The following is a 10,166-nucleotide window of genomic DNA, read 5'->3' as shown; positions in this document are numbered from 1 at the left end:
AAATGTGCTCCTAACTTTTTTAGCCACTTGGAAACTCATTCATTTACCAATTGTTTTTTTGAACACTTGGAGATGCTCCTACCAAGACCACACAAGTAATGAAGACGAACTCATGTATCAGGTGGTAGTTAGTAATAGTGCAGCTATGGAGCACAAAATATATTGCATTGCATGCCACACATCACTGGCAAAACATGCGTCCACTTTAGCTGTTTATGTTCTTTGTAGTTTGTCATGTTGTTGTTTGCTTATGTTGCATGCGGATTATTTTGGTTGAGTTGTTTAAGTTGTGTTAGCTATTGTTTTCCATCGTAAAATCTTTCAGTGACATAGTTTGTCTAGTCCAAATCTTTTTCTTTATTAATATAATCGGTAGCTTTTCTACCCGATTCGTTACAAAAACAAACCACTAAAAGATACTAGTATGTCACACAAATCTCATTATCTTCCTAGTGGGCCACTTGTGTATGCATGGCCTATATGAGATTCAGATGTCACCGGGCGGCGGCTTGCACATGTAGGAACACTGGCATGCCTCGCGGATGCACAACCCGTCGCCCTTTAGCTGGTTGAAGCATTTGTTTTCGCACGTCGTCAACGTCTTGTCATTGCAGCTGCTGGAGTAGAGGGCCTTCAAGCACCTATACTATGGCGGGAACTCCTCCATGCCCAGCGCTGGCGCTGGCACTAGCTCTAGCGCGGTGCAGATCCCTGTAGGGAGAAATGGATATATCTATCACACACAATATTACTATGGAAGTATGGACGAATGCTCTAGCCTCTGGTGGTGTTCATGTATGATATGAAAAACCATTGGTCCTGCTTATAAGGACATATAGTTATCTGTTGACAGCATGGCCATCACCATGGCAACAGCAAGGAGTAGTGCTCCATGGCTGGTTCTCATTGTCGGACGTTGTCGTATCAAGCCTAGCTAGAGCCTAGAGGTGGAGTTGTTTAATTCAATGGTTTTGTTGGAGATAGTTACTGAATGCCTATGCATTCTGATGGGGTGGGGTGGGGTAGTTTTATAGTGGAAAAGCAAGGTTTTATCTCTTATTTTCTTTGGTCATTTTATTGAATTAGATAATCCGACTTTGAGTAACTGATTGGGAGATTACTGTAAAAGTTAAAGCATTCCACAAATTCATGGTTCTTGCCATAACAAAATACAAATAGTATAGATACTTCTTTATTTCTTTCCAAAGCAGTATATATAGCTAGATATACTTTTAATGGCTGCCAAAGAAAGCTATGATGTATTAAGCCAACAGATTACAGTAACTGCATTCCTATTTCTCCTAAAATTTAAGGAAGCGGAAGTAGCTCTAACCACCGTAGTAATAGTCACATTGTGAGGCAGGTGAAGTATTCATTGACACAAGAAATGCATGAATTGGACCACCAAACACCACACTAGGCATGTGTTCACCTAACCTAAATGGTCAGTCACCTATAGTTTGACCGAAATGGGAGAAATTTTGGACAAAATAGACACGATTAGCCACAATATAGCCGTTAAATGGACTAAGCAATCGTCTAACAGAGGAGCTTGAGTTATGTAGCACAATGCACTAACCTAATCGCATATAAGTGTCTATTCTAACACATGCCATTAGAGCAATACATGTATATCAGTACCATCATCAATTTCTCCATCCGCTTCCAAAAAGGAAATCAACTTCTCAATCTTTAGGCCATAATGAATCTCTCACCACAATGTTTAGCATCAGCCTTTGTCGACAAAAGATGCTCAGCGGTCCCCCGAGGGGTATCCCACGAAGGTAGATTGATCGGCAGTGGTGCACGTAATCAAGAACAAGAAGGTAACAGAGACACAAGAGTTAGACAGGTTTGGGCCATCAGTACGACGTAATACCCTACTCCTATGGTATGTTGGTTTGTATTGGCTATCTTATGATATTGCGTGTGTTTTGAGGGGGTCCCCTACCCGCCTTATATAGCTAGGGGGTAGGGTTACAAGTTGGTTAGATCTAGGAGATAAATGATAAGTAATAACAGATTACAGGGATCACAGGATCGTAACATATCCTAACAGATTACGCCGTATCTTCAGGATATCTTCCTAGTGTCTTTAGGGCGCGTCAAGCAGCGCCATGCTCTGCAAGGCTTCATCTTGTGGGCTAGACCACTCCTGGTGGCACAACCCATGTAGTCTACCATGGGTATCCGGGGCCGTACCCCCCACAGCTAGTCCTCGAGCGCCTTGCATCCGCTGTGCAACGCCGTCTTGAGCTTGTCCGAGCAGGTGTAAACAAAGCCGAGCAGTCAGACTCATAGTCCCACCACCTTAATGAGTCACCGAGCAGTTGTGGACCGTAACCGACAAGCTTAACTGTTCTGTCGAGAACATGCTTACCTAAGTAAGTCTTGCCAGAAGGATGTAAGGAGCTCAAGTTTGAAATCAAAAATTTCCTTGTAGTGGACCAAGTGTGTCCACTAAGAGTCCGACCTCGAGAAAGGGAGATAATCTTCTTCAACTTCAAGAGGCATGGAGCCATCCAGATTAAAGAAAGCACACTCACCGCAAGGTGAAGTTTGCCCACTCAGTCCTCGAGCCTGATAGTAGGTGACATGGTCATGTGGTGCCAGGGTCTAGAAAGTAGAAGAAAGATAGAAGACCAACCGAGCAGGCAACCAGTCCATAGGCTGAGCCCTGAAATGAAAAGCGCACATTCACTATAAGGTGAAGTGTGCCCACTTAGTCCCCTAGCCTGACAGTAGGTGATGTGGTCATGTGGTGCCAGGGTCAGAAATAACAGTCCCTAGTATGGTGAGAGATTGAATCATAATGATGACGTAGTCCCCGAGCCAGAAGTGAAAATCTCGGATAAATCAAGAAGTGCCGATTACTCAAATCGTGGAGAAAAACCAGAGTAATGAAAGTGCAATAGGAATTACTGAGCCTTGATGGTATTGCGGAGAGGTCGACGAATATTCGGTGTGCAGTACCAAGTTGTGTCGAAAAATGGGCGATATGGGCCATAGTTGCGTGGAAGCCCAGATAACGGCCTGGCACGCTGCTTTGGGGAATTTGGAAGGGCGCAAATCAGCATGGTGCGGTTTCCCAAAAACCCTTGAATGCGAAAAGTGGGTACGGTTTCTTTATAACTGCATCACCGCACTTCGTGCTCCCACCTTTGCCACTTTGCCACTTCATCTTCCTCCTCAGCCTCGTGCTCCTTCATTCACATTCACACATGCTTCGTCGCTAGGGCTAAAAAAAGCTTGCAAAAAAAGGCCAGTTCTGATCTAGATCTGAGGGATGGCGCTGAAGAGGGGAGGTGGTACTGCGAAGAAGGTGGCCGCCGGGGCGAGCCGTGATAAGGAATGGGTACCATCACTCATGGGGGAGACGGAGTTCAACGAGATGGTGGAGGTAGACGTTCTTCCTGACTGTGTCACTGCCACATGGCGTCTAGCCGATGGTGAGCCCTATCCGATGCCACACACTGACGAACTCGTTGTATTCGAGGATAATTTTGGCGTGGATTAGGACTTCCGGTACATCCTTTCTTGCAGGATCTGTTGGAGTATTGGGGAGTGAGCTTGTGTAATCTTCATCCGAACACTATTTTGCACATCTTTGTGTTATCCACTTCTACGAGGTGTATCTTGGCATTCTTCCCCATTTCAATCTCTTTTGACACTTTTTCTGGCTGAAGAAGAAAGGAGGGCGCGGTTCCAAAGTTGTCGGCGGTGTGTATCTATAGCTCCACGATGGGATGGTGGGCGAATACATTATTGTGTCGCTGAATACCTCGCTAAAGGGATGGAATACCAGGTGGTTTTATATGAAGCAAAGTCATCCTGCCATCCGATGCGATGTTGACTAGATTCTAGAGAATCAAAGGAGCTGGTCGGAGAAACCAACCAGTGCCGATATGGAGCAGGTGAAGGAGCTCCTTGAGCTAATAAGGGGCATGAAGATGAGCAGAGTGGTGGTGGCAGTGAACTTCATAATGCGTCGTGTCCAGCCTTGCAAGGAGAGGGCTCATCCGTGCTTTGACTTCAAAGGAGATACTGACAGCACCCAAGAGAGGATGGAGAGACTGACAAAGGAGGCTATGTTACACCAGGCCGCCGAACTATTTGCTCCAAACGTGTCGTATAGTGTATCAGGGCAAGCAAAATCCTTCAACTACATGAACCCACCTCCTTAGGTAAAAATCTCGACTGTTGTTCCTGATACTTTTATCCCGTGCTGGCACCAAGCAGTGGATTGATTCGCTCATGGAAAGATCCATTTGTAGGAACGGGCAGTGTACTTCTTGAGTGTGCTGAGGAGCGATTGTCCAAAGGTAGTGGATGCCAAGCCAATCACTCAGCCAGAGGAAGGTGCCGTCAGCGCCTCATCTAAATCCAGAGGCAAAGGTGCTGGTCAAAAGGAGAGTTCCCCCTAGTATCAGAGAAAGTTTGGGGGAAAAGGGCAGTGAAAGATGAGCTGGCCTGAAAGAAGAGAAGAATGACGGATGTAGCTCCCCACAGGCCAGTTGGCATCTCACTTGGTGGTGATCGGACCGCTCAGACGCAGAGTACGACGATGTCCGAGTGGTCAGACAACGACGAAGTTCAGTAGGTCCCCCTTCAAGCACTAAAGCATCATCGTGCAACATGCACACGGAGGTGCAATCGGAGGGAGGGGAAGGAGTCCTTGAGTAGCAGGCTAAGGAGACATCAACAGCAGGGCCGCAAGACCTCTAGCCTAGGACATGCGGGTTGACCCCAGAGCAGTGCCTATGTGCTCGATGAGGCAGCGCCGGTTTAGAACCATTTATCAGGAAGCTAATGTGTAAGTATCTTTGCAATGGGATCGATAGCTATCTATTTTTTATAGTTGCGGTGATTGATGAGCTAAATTGATGCAGAACGGGGCGTGCAGAGGATCTAAATCCTTCAGGCCAGACTAGCAAGCAGCTAGGGGCTAGTCCTAGTGTGGAGATATTGCAGATGGACTCTGTCCTAGAGTCCCCGAGTGCTCGTTAGTTTGCGGATGATTCGACCACCATTGCTGATGGAGTTGGAGGTGGAGAGCGGTTGGCAACGACGGCAGACGATTCGACAGAGACGCTAGGAGCAACAGCGAAAGCCATCGAGTCTTCAAGGGCGGAGGCGGGAGCTGCTGATGTTGTGCTAGAATCTAGGGTGCAGAGGTCGGCAGCATTGGAGGAGCAAGCAGCACGCCCTGAGATACCACAGGGCGTGGTCGATCGCTCTGTGCGGCCACCGAGCCCCTAGGGAGCGCCACCGGCTGTGGAGGAAGAGGACGATGTCGAGGAGATTGAGCGTGAAGAATCATGACCTCAAGCCATCCTCATCCTCTATAAATGAGGGGACAAAATTGTAGTCATGGAAGAGGAGGTCACCACCAGGGAGGTGAAGAGGCTACGGTCCACCCTTTCCATAGCTATGAAGCAAATTAAGGTTAGTATTGCGTCAGCAGTGTCTGTCTTTGGCGTTGGAGACTGTGGTCTTTTATAATCTTGATGCTTTACAGGGCATAGCGCGAATTGCCATTGTTTACACCAAAATTTGGGGAGAAGAACACGGGAACTCGAAGCTTCAAAAAATTGTGTCGATTAAGGACTCGGTTGCATGAAGATCGATATCAGCTGATTCAGAGGTGGCACTAGAATCAGATCTCTTTGAATGATGTCAGCAGATAACGATAATGGGCTACGGTTGGCATTGAGAAATACATATCAGACTCTACAAAAAGAGAAAGATTAGGGTCCAAGTTATCTTGAGTTAGGAATGTTCTCTTATATACCAAAGATTATAATGAGTCGTACTTGAGTAGGATTCATATTTAGGCTCCGGGTATAAATATTGGATCTCAGCTATTGTAAAAGACATCCAATCAATCAAATACAAGTTATTTACTTTTTCGGCTTGGGTCAACCCTTAGGAGTAGGAGTAGAGTAGACCTCGGTGAGTTCTTCAGCAAGCAGGGTTGCATTGGTTCGGCCGACCTCTAGTTTGTCTATAAGTACCATCATGGTTTATACTTTGATTTGTACGGCTGCATCGATCCGGTCGACCTTCACTGCAAACTTCAGTATAAGATAGTTATCGACTCTTGTCTAGTTCAAGTACGGCTGCATCGATCTAGTCGACCTCCACTGCTCGAACTAGATTAAGGCCAAGTTATCGGCTCTATCTGAGGGTGGTGTCCTTTGGGTAGATTCATTAAGTTACCGATCTTGCTGATGTTTTCATTGTTATTAGTTTGCAGCAACATCAACTCACCCGGTCGAGATTGATTTAGATTGGCCTTATATCTTTTTAGTCCATCGTTCGCTTTACTACAACATGATGTTTCTTACTCTAAGCGATGGGTTACGTTTCATCGGCCATTCTATTTTGATCCTAATCATGCATAGTATGTGGTTAAGGCATGCATAATCTTGAAGAGGTTTGTTGGCTTGTTAAATCTAGTTTATAGTTTACCATTATGGTTGTAACGATCCGGTCGATCCCCACTGATTGCACTGTAGATTGGAGGATGCTAGTTAGAAGATTTGTTTCTGATTAGGTGTGACCTTAGCTATTTGCTATGCCTGCATCGGCTAAATAGCCGATCGCCTATGCGTTAATGCCTATAGTGTGCATCCATGATTCTGTTAAACTTGATAGATCTGTGTACTTTAAGGGTTTGATTTGTTGTCTTTATCATGGTTGCATCGATCCGGTCGAACCCCACTCTTAGAGATGGTAGGTTAGGTCTAAGGAGTCTATAGGTTTGTCCATGTGAAATAGTCGATTGTTCACGCGTTGTAGTCCTCTTCACCTGAATCGACTATTTTAGCTGATTCATCTGAACCTTCACGTATAGCATGTCTTTCGGAAAGCCTATCGAAGCATGGATGTTTTTTTGGATTCTTTGGTTTTAGTTTATTATTATCATCATAGCTGCCATCGATCTAGTTGAACCTCACTGTTGATGGTAATCGATTAGATTCAGAGCGTTTGTAGATCCATTCATATCAGATAGTCGATTTGTTCATATATTATATCTTTTTCCGATTAAATTCATTGGCTCAATGATTCATACTAGTAATATCTACCTAGCTGATGATCTCATTTACATCTACGTGTACTATACCTATCAACAAAAAAATCAATTGCTACCCACAAGCTTTACAGTCCGTAACAACTGATTTTCTATGCGTATCGGCTATTTAGTCACTTTTCAAAACTGGCTACTCCTAAAGCGGTAGATTTGGCACTTTATGGGCACAGACCAGCATGTTCCACCTTAAATTACTGATAAACTTTCTCTCCTTGTCAATTGTAGGATCAAATTGACTGGCACTCCTTGTGAGGAATACGCAGGATCGGTTATCCCTGCGTTGAAGCAAAGCGGATCTCCAGCTACATCAAGCAAATCCATCCAGCTTGTTGCATGTTGATGCATTTTCATGCCAACACATGTTTTGGCACGCCTGGTGGGACCCCACAATCATCATGGCGGCTTACAACAACAACGACATCCTTATGGTGCCTTATGAAGACCTACCTGATAGAGATAAAGATGTTATCATCAAAGCTATAGAAGAATTTCAGAACAAATGTTTGTTGTCCTACACCAAGATACATGACAATACAATTGTTTAGAAATATCTACTACCAATAGTCCTATTGCATGGGTAGACATATACAGATGAAGCGAAGACATGCGTTTCTTTGTAGAAGTTGTAAACAAATGTGTTCATGATGCCATATCGAACCATAATGAAGTTTTCTTGAACACATTCCACAACACCATGAAAGAGGTGTTTCATAGATTTCTAGTTGATCAGGTTGGGCTGGTTATAAAAACATTCCACATCCATCGACTCAGGGGACTAATCAAGCTGGTACTAGCCATCAAGAAGCAGCACCAGCCAGTAATGATGATGTCCAAGTGGCTCAGAGCTCATCTGAGCAAGTTTGAGGTGCTATTACCAACCAGATACAGTATAATCCTAGATTATTAGTGCAGCATATGCAATAGCCGATAGGGCAAGGTCAGAATCAAATGGTCAATTTTGGCACATCAGGCCAAATACCATCGTCGGCTCAAAGAATAGTGCCATAAATTCCAAGGATTCATAGAGACATAGATCCTAACATCTATAATCAGAGACGTCAAACAATAAGCCAGCAAAGGACCCATCAGATAGAGATTCCACAAAGATCTCATTATGGCATAGATTATAATACTCTTCACATGATTCTGAATCCAGGGTACCAAGGTACCCAGAATTTTAATCCATAGATGGGTCAGCAGTTGTAGAGAAATCCAAATTCAAATGCTGATGAGTTGTTGCTGAGAGTGACCAAGATAATGAAGAATCAGTTCGGTTTGAAGCCAAAAGGGTAGACCTTCTTGTACAAACGCCCATATCTAGAATGGTATGATTTGGTCGCTCTTCCAGCGAATTACAGGCTTCCAGAGTTTGCTAAGTTCACTGGCCAAGATAGCACAAGCACAATAGAACATGTCAGTCGGTATCTTACACAGTTGGGTGAAACATCTATTGAAGAGGCCCATCGAGTTTGTTTCTTCTCCTTGTCTTTGTCAGGGCTAGCCTTCACTTGGTTTTCATCATTGCTAGTTAATTCTATTACTAATTGCGCTGACCTAGAGAAAAAGTTTCATACATATTTTTATACTAGGGCTAGAGAAAAGAAAATTACCAATTTGATAATTATAAGGTAGAGAACTAATGAATCGAGCACCAAGTTTCTTTAGAGATTTCAAGAGACCAGAAATTTATGCTTCTCACGAAACTTGACTGATGATCAGCTAGCTGCTTTGACCATTCAAGGAATGTTGCCAACGTGGAGAGAGAAATTGCTGGGACAAGAATTTGACAACTTGGGTCAATTGATTCAACGAGTGGCAGTGCTCAATAGCTAATTCTAGAATATACGCAGAGATACCTAATTTCAGAAAAATACCACAATGGCCAAAGCCTATAATACATATTCAGTCGATGATGGCTATGAAGATGATGAAGAAGAGGTTGCTGTGTCTGAATGGAATTGGGGTAAAAAGAGAGTAATGGTGCCAAATCCTTGGGGAAGTAGAGTCGAAGAGAGCTACGATTTCGATGTTACAAAGTCAGACAAACTCTTTGATTTCTTACTTGAGAAAGGACAAATCAAGTTGCCTGATAATCATGTTATGTTGCCCCTTGATTAGTTGAAGAATAAGAAGTTCTGCAAGTTTCATAATGCTACATCTCATTCTACTAATGAATGCAGAGTTTTTCGGCAGCATATACAGAGGGCTATTCAGCAAGGAAGGCTCAAATTTGATATGCATCGTAAGATGAAAGTTGATGATAATCCTTTTCCATGTGATCAGAACATGGTTGATGCTAGGCTGCTTAAAGGGAAGACTAAAGTCTTAACATCAATTAGATCAAAAGAAACTAGAATAGTCGATCCCGAGATGTAAATATCGACTGATAAATATAGAGAAATTAGAAGGCGTTGTGATCAACAAAAGAGCTGATATGAGTTGGGAGAAACGTCGAATGATGGGGTGACAAGGCTATGTGTTACATCTCGAATTTTGTTGAACAAATGGCAGCGGCAGAAGGAAAAGGATTATCAGCGTTGGTTAGAAGAGCAAGAAAACCAACGTCGATAGGAAAAAGAGAGGTATGAAAGAAAGCAAGCTGAATCACATTGGAATTGTCCCTTCTTTAGACATTGCTGGAACAAAGGTTTGAAATTGCCTACTAGAAATAACTGTTCGGAGTGTAGCGAGCAATATTGGGAGTTTAGGTAATCTTAAGCCAACCGCTGGTCTATCCATGCTCAAGATGTGTATGATCGTAATAACATGGATCAGTGCTTAAAAAATAGAAGTGTTCATGATCAGCTTAGAAAATGAGTTGTTGATCAAAACAGGGTTGATTATGAAGAAGAAAATAATGAGAAAGAATATATTTGGTAGGAAGGTCAATGGTGTCTAGGAGGTTTAACAAGAAGCCAAAAAAGAAGAGTGCAACACCTAAAGAACAGAGAGCGAGAATAGGCTCAGGTATCTGATAAACCTCAAGTGTGGCGTGTTAAACAAATAGTCAATGGAGGGCAACCATCGGCTAATATTCAGATGGCTTTTCTATTGCCATCAGAATATAGAGCTC

This window comes from Miscanthus floridulus, chromosome 8, assembly GCF_019320115.1.
Source record: "Miscanthus floridulus cultivar M001 chromosome 8, ASM1932011v1, whole genome shotgun sequence".
Lineage (NCBI taxonomy): Eukaryota > Viridiplantae > Streptophyta > Magnoliopsida > Poales > Poaceae > Miscanthus > Miscanthus floridulus.
This window is presented reverse-complemented; position numbering follows the sequence as displayed.